A 17,408-nucleotide genomic window follows, 5' to 3' on the forward strand; every position below is an offset into this window, starting at 1 on the left:
AATAAGGCTATTTAATAAGCCTAAGTTGCTGAATAAGCCTATTTATTAAGTCTAAGTTGCTGAAATAACGCTATTTAATAAGCCTAAGTTGCTGAAATAAGCCTATTTAATAAGCCTAAGTTGCTAAAATAAGCCTATTTAATGAGGCTATTTAATAAGTCTATTTAATAAGCCTATTTAATAAGAATTTAATGAGCCTATTTAATAAGCCTATTTATTGAGCCTATTTAATAAGCCTATTTATTGAGCCTATTTAATAAGCCTATTTATTGAGCCTATTTAATAAGCCTATTTATTGAGCCTATTTAATAAGCCTATTTAATAAGTCTATTTAATAAGCCTATTTAATAAGTATTTAATGAGCCTATTTAATAAGTCTATTTAATAAGCCTATTTAATAGACCTATTTAATAAGTCTAATTTGCTGAAATAAGCCTATTTAATAAGCCTATTTAATAGGCCTATTTAATAAGTCTAAGTTGCTGAAATAAGCCTATTTAATAAGCCTAAGTTTCTGAATGAGCCTATTTAATAAGCCTAAGTTGCTGAAATAAGCCTATTTAATAAGCCTAAGTTGCTGAACAAGCCAATTTAATAAGCCTAATTTGCTGCAATAAGCCTTTTTAATCAGCGTAAGTTGCTGAAATAAGCCTATTTAATAAGCCCAAGTTGCTGAAATAAGCCTACTTAATTAGGCTATTTAATAAGCCTAAGTTGCTGAAATAAGCCTATTTAATAAGCCTATTTAATAAGCCTATTTAATAGGCCTATTTAATAAGTCTAAGTTGCTGAAATAAGCCTATTTAATAAGCCTATTTAATAGGCCTATTTAATAAGTCTAAGTTGCTGAAATAAGCCTATTTAATAAGCCTATTTAATAGGCCTATTTAATAAGTCTAAGTTGCTGAAATAAGCCTATTTAATAAGCCTAAGTTGCTGAATGAGCCTATTTAATAAGCCTAAGTTGCTGAAATAAGCCTATTTAATAAGCCTAAGTTGCTGATTAAGCCTATTTAATAAGCCTAAGTTGCTGAATAAACCTATTTAATAAGTCTAAGTTGCTGAAATAAGCTTATTTAATAAGGCTATTTAATAAGCCTAAGTTGCTGAATAAACCTATTTAATAAGTCTAAGTTGCTGAAATAAGCTTATTTAATAAGGCTATTTAATAAGCCTAAGTTGCTGAATAAACCTATTTAATAAGTCTAAGTTGCTGAAATAAACCTATTTAAAAATGCTATTTAATAAGCCTAAGTTGCTGAAATAAACCTGTTTAATAAGGCTATTTAATAAGCATAAGTTGCTGAAATAAGCTTATTTAATAAGCCTAAGTTGCTGAAATAAGCCTATTTAATAAGGCTATTTAATAAGTCTAAGTTGCTGAAATAAACCTATTTAATAAGCCTAAGTTGCTAAAATAAGCCTATTTAATGAGGCTATTTAATAAGTCTATTTAATAAGCCTATTTAATAAGCCTATTTAATAAGCCTATTTAATAAGCCTATTTAATACGCCTATTTAATAAACATATTTAATAAGTATTTAATGAGCCTATTTAATAAGTCTATTTAATAAGCCTTTTTAATAAGCCTATTTAATAAGTCTATTTAATAAGACTATTTAATAAGTCTATTTAATAAGTCTATTTAATAAGCCTATTTAATAAGTATTTAATGAGCCTATTTAATAAGCCTATTTATTGAGCCTATTTAATAAGCCTATTTAATAAGTCTATTTAATAAGCCTATTTAATAAGCCTATTTATTGAGCCTATTTAATAAGCCTATTTAATAAGTCTATTTAATAAGCCTATTTAATAAGTCTATTTAATAAGCCTATTTAATAAGCCTATTTAATAAGTATTTAATGAGCCTATTTAAAAAGTCTATTCAATAAGCCTATTTAATAGGCCTATTTAATAAGTCTAAGTTGCTGAAATAAGCCTATTTAATAAGCCTATTTAATAGGCCTATTTAATAAGTCTAAGTTGCTGAAATAAGTTTATTTAATAAGCCTAAGTTTCTGAATGAGCCTATTTAATAAGCCTAAGTTGCTGAAATAAGCCTATTTAATAAGCCTAAGTTGCTGAGTAAGCCTATTTAATAAGCCTAAGTTGCTGAATAAACCTATTTAATAAGTCTAAGTTGCTGAAATAAGCCTATTTAATAAGGCTATTTAATAAGCCTAAGTTGCTGAAATAAGCCTATTTAATAAGGCTATTTAATGAGCCTAAGTTGCTGAAATAAGACTATTTAATAAGCCTAAGTTTCTGAACTAAGCATATTTAAAAAGGCATATTTAATAAGTCTAAGTTGCTGAAATAAACCTATTTAATAAGCCTAAGTTGCTAAAATAAGCCTATTTAATGAGGCTATTTAGTAAGTCTATTTAATAAGCCTATTTAATAAGCCTAATTAATAAGCCTATTTAATAAGCCTATTTAATACGCCTATTTAATAAACATATTTAATAAGTCTATTTAATAAGTCTATTTAATAAGCCTATTTAATAAGTATTTAATGAGCCTATTTAATAAGACTATTTATTGAGCCTATTTAATAAGCCTATTTATTGAGCCTATTTAATAAGCCTATTTATTGAGCCTATTTAATAAGCCTATTTATTGAGCCTATTTAATAAGCCGATTTAATAAGTCTATTTATTAAGCCTATTTAATAAGCCTATTTAATAAGCCTATTTATTGAGCCTATTTAATAAGCCTCTTTAATAAGCCTATTTATTGAGCCTATTTAATAAGTCTATTTAATAAGCCTATTTAATAAGCCTATTTAATAAGTATTTAATGAGCCTATTTAATAAGTCTATTTAATAAGCCTATTTAATAGGCCTATTTAATAAGTCTAAGTTGCTGAAATAAGCCTATTTAATAAGCCTAAGTTGCTGAATAAGCCTATTTAATAAGCCTAAGTTGCTGAAATAAGCCTAATTAATAAGCGTAAGTTGCTGAAATAAGCCTATTTAATAAGGCTATTTAATAAGCCTAAGTTGCTGAATAAGCCTATTTATTAAGTCTAAGTTGCTGAAATAACGCTATTTAATAAGCCTAAGTTGCTGAAATAAGCCTATTTAATAAGCCTAAGTTGCTAAAATAAGCCTATTTAATGAGGCTATTTAATAAGTCTATTTAATAAGCCTATTTAATAAGTATTTAATGAGCCTATTTAATAAGCCTATTTATTGAGCCTATTTAATAAGCCTATTTATTGAGCCTATTTAATAAGCCTATTTATTGAGCCTATTTAATAAGCCTATTTATTGAGCCTATTTAATAAGCCTATTTAATAAGTCTATTTAATAAGCCTATTTAATAGACCTATTTAATAAGTCTAAGTTGCTGAAATAAGCCTATTTAATAAGCCTATTTAATAGGCCTATTTAATAAGTCTAAGTTGCTGAAATAAGCCTATTTAATAAGCCTAAGTTTCTGAATGAGCCTATTTAATAAGCCTAAGTTGCTGAAATAAGCCTATTTAATAAGCCTAAGTTGCTGAACAAGCCTATTTAATAAGCCTAATTTGCTGCAATAAGCCTTTTTAATCAGCGTAAGTTGCTGAAATAAGCTTATTTAATAAGCCCAAGTTGCTGAAATAAGCCTACTTAATTAGGCTATTTAATAAGCCTAAGTTGCTGAAATAAGCCTATTTAATAAGACTATTTAATAAGCCTATTTAATAAGTATTTAATGAGCCTATTTAATAAGCCTATTTATTGAGCCTATTTAATAAGCCTATTTAATAAGTCTATTTAATAAGCCTATTTAATAAGCCTATTTATTGAGCCTATTTAATAAGCCTATTTAATAAGTCTACTTAATAAGCCTATTTAATAAGTCTATTTAATAAGCCTATTTAATAATCCTATTTAATAAGTATTTAATGAGCCTATTTAATAAGTCTATTCAATAAGCCTATTTAATAGGCCTATTTAATAAGTCTAAGTTGCTGAAATAAGCCTATTTTATAAGCCTATTTAATAGGCCTATTTAATAAGTCTAAGTTGCTGAAATAAGTTTATTTAATAAGCCTAAGTTTCTGAATGAGCCTATTTAATAAGCCTAAGTTGCTGAAATAAGCCTATTTAATAAGCCTAAGTTGCTGAGTAAGCCTATTTAATAAGCCTAAGTTGCTGAATAAACCTATTTAATAAGTCTAAGTTGCTGAAATAAGCCTATTTAATAAGGCTATTTAATAAGCCTAAGTTGCTGAAATAAGCCTATTTAATAAGGCTATTTAATGAGCCTAAGTTGCTGAAATAAGACTATTTAATAAGCCTAAGTTTCTGAACTAAGCCTATTTAAAAAGGCATATTTAATAAGTCTAAGTTGCTGAAATAAACCTATTTAATAAGCCTAAGTTGCTAAAATAAGCCTATTTAATGAGGCTATTTAGTAAGTCTATTTAATAAGCCTATTTAATAAGCCTAATTAATAAGCCTATTTAATAAGCCTATTTAATACGCCTATTTAATAAACATATTTAATAAGTCTATTTAATAAGTCTATTTAATAAGCCTATTTAATAAGTATTTAATGAGCCTATTTAATAAGCCTATTTATTGAGCCTATTTAATAAGCCTATTTATTGAGCCTATTTAATAAGCCTATTTATTGAGCCTATTTAATAAGCCTATTTATTGAGCCTATTTAATAAGCCGATTTAATAAGTCTATTTATTAAGCCTATTTAATAAGCCTATTTAATAAGCCTATTTATTGAGCCTATTTAATAAGCCTCTTTAATAAGCCTATTTATTGAGCCTATTTAATAAGTCTATTTAATAAGCCTATTTAATAAGCCTATTTAATAAGTATTTAATGAGCCTATTTAATAAGTCTATTTAATAAGCCTATTTAATAGGCCTATTTAATAAGTCTAAGTTGCTGAAATAAGCCTATTTAATAAGCCTAAGTTGCTGAATAAGCCTATTTAATAAGCCTAAGTTGCTGAAATAATCCTATTTAATAAGCGTAAGTTGCTGAAATAAGCCTATTTAATAAGGCTATTTAATAAGCCTAAGTTGCTGAATAAGCCTATTTATTAAGTCTAAGTTGCTGAAATAACGCTATTTAATAAGCCTAAGTTGCTGAAATAAGCCTATTTAATAAGCCTAAGTTGCTAAAATAAGCCTATTTAATGAGGCTATTTAATAAGTCTATTTAATAAGCCTATTTAATAAGTATTTAATGAGCCTATTTAATAAGCCTATTTATTGAGCCTATTTAATAAGCCTATTTATTGAGCCTATTTAATAAGCCTATTTATTGAGCCTATTTAATAAGCCTATTTATTGAGCCTATTTAATAAGCCTATTTAATAAGTCTATTTAATAAGCCTATTTAATAAGTATTTAATGAGCCTATTTAATAAGTCTATTTAATAAGCCTATTTAATAGACCTATTTAATAAGTCTAAGTTGCTGAAATAAGCCTATTTAATAAGCCTATTTAATAGGCCTATTTAATAAGTCTAAGTTGCTGAAATAAGCCTATTTAATAAGCCTAAGTTTCTGAATGAGCCTATTTAATAAGCCTAAGTTGCTGAAATAAGCCTATTTAATAAGCCTAAGTTGCTGAACAAGCCTATTTAATAAGCCTAATTTGCTGCAATAAGCCTTTTTAATCAGCGTAAGTTGCTGAAATAAGCTTATTTAATAAGCCCAAGTTGCTGAAATAAGCCTACTTAATTAGGCTATTTAATAAGCCTAAGTTGCTGAAATAAGCCTATTTAATAAGCCTATTTAATAAGCCTATTTAATAGGCCTATTTATTAAGTCTAAGTTGCTGAAATAAGCCTATTTAATAAGCCTAAGTTTCTGAATGAGCCTATTTAATAAGCCTAAGTTGCTGAAATAAGCCTATTTAATAAGTCTAAGTTGCTGAGTAAGCCTATTTAATAAGCCTAAGTTGCTGAATAAACCTATTTAATAAGTCTAAGTTGCTGAAATAAGCCTATTTAATAAGGCTATTTAATAAGCCTAAGTTGCTGAAATAAGCCTATTTAATAAGGCTATTTAATGAGCCTAAGTTGCTGAAATAAGACTATTTAATAAGCCTAAGTTTCTGAACTAAGCCTATTTAAAAAGGCATATTTAATAAGTCTAAGTTGCTGAAATAAACCTATTTAATAAGCCTAAGTTGCTAAAATAAGCCTATTTAATGAGGCTATTTAGTAAGTCTATTTAATAAGCCTATTTAATAAGCCTAATTAATAAGCCTATTTAATAAGCCTATTTAATACGCCTATTTAATAAACATATTTAATAAGTCTATTTAATAAGTCTATTTAATAAGCCTATTTAATAAGTATTTAATGAGCCTATTTAATAAGCCTATTTATTGAGCCTATTTAATAAGCCTATTTATTGAGCCTGTTTAATAAGCCTATTTATTGAGCCTATTTAATAAGCCTATTTATTGAGCCTATTTAATAAGCCGATTTAATAAGTCTATTTATTAAGCCTATTTAATAAGCCTATTTAATAAGCCTATTTATTGAGCCTATTTAATAAGCCTCTTTAATAAGCCTATTTATTGAGCCTATTTAATAAGTCTATTTAATAAGCCTATTTAATAAGCCTATTTAATAAGTATTTAATGAGCCTATTTAATAAGTCTATTTAATAAGCCTATTTAATAGGCCTATTTAATAAGTCTAAGTTGCTGAAATAAGCCTATTTAATAAGCCTAAGTTGCTGAATAAGCCTATTTAATAAGCCTAAGTTGCTGAAATAATCCTATTTAATAAGCGTAAGTTGCTGAAATAAGCCTATTTAATAAGGCTATTTAATAAGCCTAAGTTGCTGAATAAGCCTATTTATTAAGTCTAAGTTGCTGAAATAACGCTATTTAATAAGCCTAAGTTGCTGAAATAAGCCTATTTAATAAGCCTAAGTTGCTAAAATAAGCCTATTTAATGAGGCTATTTAATAAGTCTATTTAATAAGCCTATTTAATAAGTATTTAATGAGCCTATTTAATAAGCCTATTTATTGAGCCTATTTAATAAGCCTATTTATTGAGCCTATTTAATAAGCCTATTTATTGAGCCTATTTAATAAGCCTATTTATTGAGCCTATTTAATAAGCCTATTTAATAAGTCTATTTAATAAGCCTATTTAATAAGTATTTAATGAGCCTATTTAATAAGTCTATTTAATAAGCCTATTTAATAGACCTATTTAATAAGTCTAAGTTGCTGAAATAAGCCTATTTAATAAGCCTATTTAATAGGCCTATTTAATAAGTCTAAGTTGCTGAAATAAGCCTATTTAATAAGCCTAAGTTTCTGAATGAGCCTATTTAATAAGCCTAAGTTGCTGAAATAAGCCTATTTAATAAGCCTAAGTTGCTGAACAAGCCTATTTAATAAGCCTAATTTGCTGCAATAAGCCTTTTTAATCAGCGTAAGTTGCTGAAATAAGCTTATTTAATAAGCCCAAGTTGCTGAAATAAGCCTACTTAATTAGGCTATTTAATAAGCCTAAGTTGCTGAAATAAGCCTATTTAATAAGCCTATTTAATAAGCCTATTTAATAGGCCTATTTATTAAGTCTAAGTTGCTGAAATAAGCCTATTTAATAAGCCTAAGTTTCTGAATGAGCCTATTTAATAAGCCTAAGTTGCTGAAATAAGCCTATTTAATAAGCCTAAGTTGCTGAACAAGCCTATTTAATAAGCCTAATTTGCTGCAATAAGCCTTTTTAATCAGCGTAAGTTGCTGAAATAAGCTTATTTAATAAGCCCAAGTTGCTGAAATAAGCCTACTTAATTAGGCTATTTAATAAGCCTAAGTTGCTGAAATAAGCCTATTTAATAAGCCTATTTAATAAGCCTATTTAATAGGCCTATTTAATAAGTCTAAGTTGCTGAAATAAGCCTATTTAATAAGCCTATTTAATAGGCCTATTTAATAAGTCTAAGTTGCTGAAATAAGCCTATTTAATAAGCCTATTTAATAGGCCTATTTAATAAGTCTAAGTTGCTGAAATAAGCCTATTTAATAAGCCTAAGTTGCTGAATGAGCCTATTTAATAAGCCTAAGTTGCTGAAATAAGCCTATTTAATAAGCCTAAGTTGCTGATTAAGCCTATTTAATAAGCCTAAGTTGCTGAATAAACCTATTTAATAAGTCTAAGTTGCTGAAATAAGCTTATTTAATAAGGCTATTTAATAAGCCTAAGTTGCTGAATAAACCTATTTAATAAGTGTAAGTTGCTGAAATAAGCTTATTTAATGAGGCTATTTAATAAGCCTAAGTTGCTGAATAAACCTATTTAATAAGTCTAAGTTGCTGAAATAAACCTATTTAAAAATGCTATTTAATAAGCCTAAGTTGCTGAAATAAACCTGTTTAATAAGGCTATTTAATAAGCATAAGTTGCTGAAATAAGCTTATTTAATAAACCTAAGTTGCTAAAATAAGCCTATTTAATGAGGCTATTTAATAAGTCTATTTAATAAGCCTATTTAATAAGCCTATTTAATAAGCCTATTTAATAAGCCTATTTAATACGCCTATTTAATAAACATATTTAATAAGTATTTAATGAGCCTATTAAATAAGTCTATTTAATAAGCCTTTTTAATAAGCCTATTTAATAAGTCTATTTAATAAGACTATTTAATAAGTATTTAATGAGCCTATTTAATAAGCCTATTTATTGAGCCTATTTAATAAGCCTATTTAATAAGTCTATTTAATAAGCCTATTTAATAAGCCTATTTATTGAGCCTATTTAATGAGCCTATTTAATAAGTCTATTTAATAAGCCTATTTAATAAGCCTATTTAATAAGCCTATTTATTGCGCCTATTTAATAAGCCTATTTATTGAGCCTATTTAATAAGTCTATTTAATAAGCCTATTTAATAAGCCTATTTAATAAGTATTTAATGAGCCTATTTAATAAGTCTATTCAATAAGCCTATTTAATAGGCCTATTTAATAAGTCTAAGTTGCTGAAATAAGCCTATTTAATAAGCCTATTTAATAGGCCTATTTAATAAGTCTAAGTTGCTGAAATAAGTCTATTTAATAAGCCTAAGTTTCTGAATGAGCCTATTTAATAAGCCTAAGTTGCTGAAATAAGCCTATTTAATAAGCCTAAGTTGCTGAATAAGCCTATTTAATAAGCCTAAGTTGCTGAATAAACCTATTTAATAAGTCTAAGTTGCTGAAATAAGCCTATTTAATAAGGCTATTTAATAAGCCTAAGTTGCTGAAATAAGCCTGTTTAATAAGGCTATTTAATGAGCCTAAGTTGCTGAAATAAGACTATTTAATAAGCCTAAGTTTCTGAACTAAGCCTATTTAAAAAGGCATATTTAATAAGTCTAAGTTGCTGAAATAAACCTATTTAATAAGCCTAAGTTCCTAAAATAAGCCTATTTAATGAGGCTATTTAGTAAGTCTATTTAATAAGCCTATTTAAAAAGCCTAATTAATAAGCCTATTTAATAAGCCTATTTAATACGCCTATTTAATAAACATATTTAATAAGTCTATTTAATAAGCCTATTTAATAAGTATTTAATGAGCCTATTTAATAAGCCTATTTATTGAGCCTATTTAATAAGCCTATTTATTGAGCCTATTTAATAAGCCTATTTATTGAGCCTATTTAATAAGCCTATTTATTGAGCCTATTTAATAAGCCGATTTAATAAGTCTATTTATTAAGCCTATTTAATAAGCCTATTTAATAAGCCAATTTATTGAGCCTATTTAATAAGCCTCTTTAATAAGCCTATTTATTGAGCCTATTTAATAAGTCTATTTAATAAGCCTATTTAATAGGCCTATTTAATAAGTCTAAGTTGCTGAAATAAGCCTATTTAATAAGCCTAAGTTGCTGAATAAGCCTATTTAATAAGCCTAAGTTGCTGAAATAAGCCTATTTAATAAGCGTAAGTTGCTGAAATAAGCCTATTTAATAAGGCTATTTAATAAGCCTAAGTTGCTGAATAAGCCTATTTATTAAGTCTAAGTTGCTGAAATAACGCTATTTAATAAGCCTAAGTTGCTAAAATAAGCCTATTTAATGAGGCTATTTAATAAGTCTATTTAATAAGCCTATTTAATAAGTATTTAATGAGCCTATTTAATAAGCCTATTTATTGAGCCTATTTAATAAGCCTATTTATTGAGCCTATTTAATAAGCCTATTTATTGAGCCTATTTAATAAGCCTATTTATTGAGCCTATTTAATAAGCCTATTTAATAAGTCTATTTAATAAGCCTATTTAATAAGTATTTAATGAGCCTATTTAATAAGTCTATTTAATAAGCCTATTTAATAGACCTATTTAATAAGTCTAAGTTGCTGAAATAAGCCTATTTAATAAGCCTATTTAATAGGCCTATTTAATAAGTCTAAGTTGCTGAAATAAGCCTATTTAATAAGCCTAAGTTTCTGAATGAGCCTATTTAATAAGCCTAAGTTGCTGAAATAAGCCTATTTAATAAGCCTAAGTTGCTGAACAAGCCTATTTAATAAGCCTAATTTGCTGCAATAAGCCTTTTTAATCTGCATAAGTTGCTGAAATAAGCCTATTTAATAAGCCCAAGTTGCTGAAATAAGCCTACTTAATTAGGCTACTTAATAAGCCTAAGTTGCTGATATAAGCCTATGTAATAAGCGTAATTTGCTGAAATAAGGCTATTTAATAGGTATAAGTTGCTGAAATAAGCCTATTTAATAAGCCTAAGTTTCTGAAATAAGCCTATTTAATAAGCCTGTTTAATAAGCCTAAGTTGCTGAAATAAGCCTATTTAATAAGCCTATTTACTAAGCCTATTTAATAGGCCTATTTAATAAGTCTAAGTTGCTGAAATAAGCCTATTTAATAAGCCTATTTAATAGGCCTATTTAATAAGTCTAAGTTGCTGAAATAAGGCTATTTAATACGTCCAAGTTGCTGAAATAAGCCTATTTAATAAGCCTAAGTTGCTGAAATAAGCCTATTTAATAAGCCTAAGTTGCTGATTAAGCCTATTTAATAAGCCTAAGTTGCTGAATAAACCTATTTAATAAGTCTAATTTGCTGAAATAAGCTTATTTAATAAGGCTATTTAATAAGCCTAAGTTGCTGAATAAACCTATTTAATAAGTGTAAGTTGCTGAAATAAGCTTATTTAATAAGGCTATTTAATAAGCCTAAGTTGCTGAATAAACCTATTTAATAAGTCTAAGTTGCTGAAATAAACCTATTTAAAAATGCTATTTAATAAGCCTAAGTTGCTGAAATAAACCTGTTTAATAAGGCTATTTAATAAGCATAAGTTGCTGAAATAAGCTTATTTAATAAGCCTAAGTTGCTGAAATAAGCCCATTTAATAAGGCTATTTAATAAGTCTAAGTTGTTGAAATAAACCTATTTAATAAGCCTAAGTTGCTAAAATAAGCCTATTTAATGAGGCTATTTAATAAGTCTATTTAATAAGCCTATTTAATAAGCCTATTTAATAAGCCTATTTAATAAGCCTATTTAATACGCCTATTTAATAAACATATTTAATAAGTATTTAATGAGCCTATTTAATAAGTCTATTTAATAAGCCTTTTTAATAAGCCTATTTAATAAGTCTATTTAATAAGACTATTTAATAAGTCTATTTAATAAGTCTATTTAATAAGCCTATTTAATAAGTATTTAATGAGCCTATTTAATAAGCCTATTTATTGAGCCTATTTAATAAGCCTATTTAATAAGTCTATTTAATAAGCCTATTTAATAAGCCTATTTATTGAGCCTATTTAATAAGCCTATTTAATAAGTCTATTTAATAAGCCTATTTAATAAGCCTATTTAATAAGCCTTTTTATTGAGCCTATTTAATAAGCCTATTTATTGAGCCTATTTAATAAGTCTATTTAATAAGCCTATTTAATAAGCCTATTTAATAAGTATTTAATGAGCCTATTTAATAAGTCTATTCAATAAGCCTATTTAATAGGCCTATTTAATAAGTCTAAGTTGCTGAAATAAGCCTATTTAATAAGCCTATTTAATAGGCCTATTTAATAAGTCTAAGTTGCTGAAATAAGTCTATTTAATAAGCCTAAGTTTCTGAATGAGCCTATTTAATAAGCCTAAGTTGCTGAAATAAGCCTATTTAATAAGCCTAAGTTGCTGAATAAGCCTATTTAATAAGCCTAAGTTGCTGAATAAACCTATTTAATAAGTCTAAGTTGCTGAAATAAGCCTATTTAATAAGGCTATTTAATAAGCCTAAGTTGCTGAAATAAGCCTATTTAATAAGGCTATTTAATGAGCCTAAGTTGCTGAAATAAGACTATTTAATAAGCCTAAGTTTCTGAACTAAGCCTATTTAAAAAGGCATATTTAATAAGTCTAAGTTGCTGAAATAAACCTATTTAATAAGCCTAAGTTCCTAAAATAAGCCTATTTAATGAGGCTATTTAGTAAGTCTATTTAATAAGCCTATTTAAAAAGCCTAATTAATAAGCCTATTTAATAAGCCTATTTAATATGCCTATTTAATAAACATATTTAATAAGTCTATTTAATAAGCCTATTTAATAAGTATTTAATGAGCCTATTTAATAAGCCTATTTATTGAGCCTATTTAATAAGCCTATTTATTGAGCCTATTTAATAAGCCTATTTATTGAGCCTATTTAATAAGCCTATTTATTGAGCCTATTTAATAAGCCGATTTAATAAGTCTATTTATTAAGCCTATTTAATAAGCCTATTTAATAAGCCTATTTATTGAGCCTATTTAATAAGCCTCTTTAATAAGCCTATTTATTGAGCCTATTTAATAAGTCTATTTAATAAGCCTATTTAATAGGCCTATTTAATAAGTCTAAGTTGCTTAAATAAGCCTATTTAATAAGCCTAAGTTGCTGAATAAGCCTATTTAATTAGCCTAAGTTGCTGAAATAAGCCTATTTAATAAGCGTAAGTTGCTGAAATAAGCCTATTTAATAAGGCTATTTAATAAGCCTAAGTTGCTGAATAAGCCTATTTATTAAGTCTAATTTGCTGAAATAACGCCATTTAATAAGCCTGAGTTGCTAAAATAAGCCTATTTAATGAGGCTATTTAATAAGTCTATTTAATAAGCCTATTTAATAAGTATTTAATGAGCCTATTTAATAAGCCTATTTATTGAGCCTATTTAATAAGCCTATTTATTGAGCCTATTTAATAAGTCTATTTATTGAGCCTATTTAATAAGCCTATTTATTGAGCCTATTTAATAAGCCTATTTAATAAGTCTATTTAATAAGCCTATTTAATAAGTATTTAATGAGCCTATTTAATAAGTCTATTTAATAAGCCTATTTAATAGACCTATTTAATAAGTCTAAGTTGCTGAAATAAGCCTATTTAATAAGCCTATTTAATAGGCCTATTTAATAAGTCTAAGTTGCTGAAATAAGCCTATTTAATAAGCCTAAGTTGCTGAATAAGCCTATTTAATAAGCCTAAGTTGCTGAAATAAGCCTATTTAATAAGCGTAAGTTGCTGAAATAAGCCTATTTAATAAGCCTAAGTTGCTGAACAAGCCTATTTAATAAGCCTAATTTGCTGCAATAAGCCTTTTTAATCTGCGTAAGTTGCTGAAATAAGCCTATTTAATAAGCCCAAGTTGCTGAAATAAGCCTACTTAATTAGGCTATTTAATAAGCCTAAGTTGCTGATATAAGCCTATTTAATAAGCGTAATTTGCTGAAATAAGGCTATTTAATAGGTATAAGTTGCTGAAATAAGCCTATTTAATAAGCCTAAGTTGCTGAAATAAGCCTATTTAATAAGCCTGTTTAATAAGCCTAAGTAGCTGAAATAAGCCTATTTAATAAGCCTATTTACTAAGCCTATTTAATAGGCCTATTTAATAAGTCTAAGTTGCTGAAATAAGCCTATTTAATAAGCCTATTTAATAGGCCTATTTAATAAGTCTAAGTTGCTGAAATAAGCCTATTTAATAAGCCTACGTTGCTGAATGAGCCTATTTAATAAGCCTAAGTTGCTGAAATAAGCCTATTTAATAAGCCTAAGTTGCTGATTAAGCCTATTTAATAAGCCTAAGTTGCTGAATAAACCTATTTAATAAGTCTAAGTTGCTGAAATAAGCTTATTTAATAAGGCTATTTAATAAGCCTAAGTTGCTGAATAAACCTATTTAATAAGTCTAAGTTGCTGAAATAATCTTATTTAATAAGGCTATTTAATAAGCCTAAGTTGCTGAATAAACCTATTTAATAAGTCTAAGTTGCTGAAATAAACCTATTTAAAAATGCTATTTAATAAGCCTAAGTTGCTGAAATAAACCTGTTTAATAAGGCTATTTAATAAGCATAAGTTGCTGAAATAAGCCTATTTAATAAGCCCAAGTTGCTGAAATAAGCCTACTTAATTAGGCTATTTAATAAGCCTAAGTTGCTGAAATAAGCCTATTTAATAAGCGTAATTTGCTGAAATAAGGCTATTTAATAAGTATAAGTTGCTGAAATAAGCCTATTTAATAAGCCTAAGTTGCTGAAATAAGCCTATTTAATAAGCCTGTTTAATAAGCCTAAGTTGCTGAAATAAGCCTACTTAATAAGCCTATTTAATAAGCCTATTTAATAGGCCTATTTAATAAGTCTAAGTTGCTGAAATAATCCTATTTAATAAGCCTAAGTTGCTGAATGAGCCTATTTAATATGCCTAAGTTGCTGAAATAAGCCTATTTAATAAGCCTAAGTTGCTGATTAAGCCTATTTAATAAGCCTAAGTTGCTGAATAAACCTATTTAATAAGTCTAAGTTGCTGAAATAAGCCTATTTAATAAGGCTATTTAATAAGTCTAAGTTGCTGAAATAAACCTATTTAATAAGCCTAAGTTGCTAAAATAAGCCTATTTAATGAGGCTATTTAATAAGTCTATTTAATAAGCCTATTTAATAAGCCTATTTAATAAGCCTATTTAATAAGCCTATTTAATACGCCTATTTAATAAACATATTTAATAAGTATTTAATGAGCCTATTTAATAAGTCTATTTAATAAGCCTTTTTAATAAGCCTATTTAATAAGTCTATTTAATAAGCCTATTTAATAAGTCTATTTAATAAGTCTATTTAATAAGCCTATTTAATAAGTATTTAATGAGCCTATTTAATAAGCCTATTTATTGGGCCTATTTAATAAGCCTATTTATTGAGCCTATTTAATAAGCCTATTTATTGAGCCTATTTAATAAGCCTATTTATTGAGCCTATTTAATAAGCCTATTTAATAAGTCTATTTAATAAGCCTATTTAATAAGTCTAAGTTGCTGAAATAAGCCTATTTAATAAGCCTAAGTTTCTGAATAAACCTATTTAATAAGCCTAAGTTGCTGAAATAAGCCTATTTAATAAGGCTATTTAATAAGTCTAAGTTGCTGAAATAAACCTATTTAATAAGCCTAAGTTGCTAAAATAAGCCTATTTAATGAGGCTATTTAAGAAGTCTATTTAATAAGCCTATTTAATAAGCCTATTTAATAAGCCTATTTAATAAGCCTATTTAATACGCCTATTTAATAAACATATTTAATAAGTATTTAATGAGCCTATTTAATAAGTCTATTTAATAAGCCTTTTTAATAAGCCTATTTAATAAGTCTATTTAATAAGCCTATTCAATAAGTCTATTTAATAAGTCTATTTAATAAGCCTATTTAATAAGTATTTAATGAGCCTATTTAATAAGCCTATTTATTGGGCCTATTTAATAAGCCTATTTATTGAGCCTATTTAATAAGCCTATTTATTGAGCCTATTTAATAAGCCTATTTATTGAGCCTATTTAATAAGCCTATTTAATAAGTCTATTTAATAAGCCTATTTAATAAGCCTATTTAATAAGCCTATTTATTGAGCCTATTTAATAAGCCTATTTATTGAGCCTATTTAATAAGTCTATTTAATAAGCCTATTTAATAAGCCTATTTAATAAGTATTTAATGAGCCTATTTAATAAGTCTATTCAATAAGCCTATTTAATAGGCCTATTTAATAAGTCTAAGTTGCTGAAATAAGCCTATTTAATACGCCTGTTTAATAGGCCTATTTAATAAGTCTAAGTTGCTGAAATAAGTCTATTTAATAAGCCTAAGTTTCTGAATGAGCCTATTTAATAAGTCTAAGTTGCTGAATAAGCCTATTTAATAAGCCTAAGTTGCTGAATAAACCTATTTTATAAGTCTAAGTTGTTGAAATAAGCCTATTTAATAAGGCTATTTAATAAGCCTAAGTTGCTGAAATAAGCCTATTTAATAAGGCTATTTAATGAGCCTAAGTTGCTGAAATAAGACTATTTAATAAGCCTAAGTTTCTGAACTAAGCCTATTTAAAAAGGCATATTTAATAAGTCTAAGTTGCTGAAATAAACCTATTTAATAAGCCTAAGTTGCTAAAATAAGCCTATTTAATGAGGCTATTTAGTAAGTCTATTTAATAAGCCTATTTAATAAGCCTAATTAATAAGCCTATTTAATAAGCCTATTTAATACGCCTATTTAATAAACATATTTAATAAGTCTATTTAATAAGTCTATTTAATAAGCCTATTTAATAAGTATTTAATGAGCCTATTTAATAAGCCTATTTATTGAGCCTATTTAATAAGCCTATTTATTGAGCCTATTTAATAAGCCTATTTTTTGAGCCTATTTAATAAGCCTATTTATTGAGCCTATTTAATAAGCCGATTTAATAAGTCTATTTATTAAGCCTATTTAATAAGCCTATTTAATAAGCCTATTTATTGAGCCTATTTAATAAGCCTCTTTAATTAGCCTATTTATTGAGCCTATTTAATAAGTCTATTTAATAAGCCTATTTAATAGGCCTATTTAATAAGTCTAAGTTGCTGAAATAAGCCTATTTAATAAGCCTAAGTTGCTGAATAAGCCTATTTAATAAGCCTAAGTTGCTGAAATAAGCATATTTAATAAGCGTAAGTTGCTGAAATAAGCCTATTTAATAAGGCTATTTAATAAGCCTAAGTTGCTGAATAAGCCTATTTATTAAGTCTAAGTTGCTGAAATAACGCTATTTAATAAGCCTAAGTTGCTGAAATAAGCCTATTTAATAAGCCTAAGTTGCTAAAATAAGCCTATTTAATGAGGCTATTTAATTAGTCTTTTTAATAAGCCTATTTAATAAGTATTTAATGAGCCTATTTAATAAGCCTATTTATTGAGCCTATTTAATAAGCCTATTTATTGAGCCTATTTAATAAGCCTATTTATTGAGCCTATTTAATAAGCCTATTTATTGAGCCTATTTAATAAGTCTATTCAATAAGTCTATTTAATAAGCCTATTTAATAAGTATTTATTGAGCCTATTTAATAAGCCTATTTATTGAGCCTATTTAATAAGCC

The sequence above is a fragment of the Petromyzon marinus genome, unplaced genomic scaffold (genome assembly GCF_048934315.1).
Source record: "Petromyzon marinus isolate PM22_M1 ecotype Great Lakes invasive population unplaced genomic scaffold, UKy_Petmar_22M1.pri1.0 PM_G_Scaffold_4, whole genome shotgun sequence".
Lineage (NCBI taxonomy): Eukaryota > Metazoa > Chordata > Hyperoartia > Petromyzontiformes > Petromyzontidae > Petromyzon > Petromyzon marinus.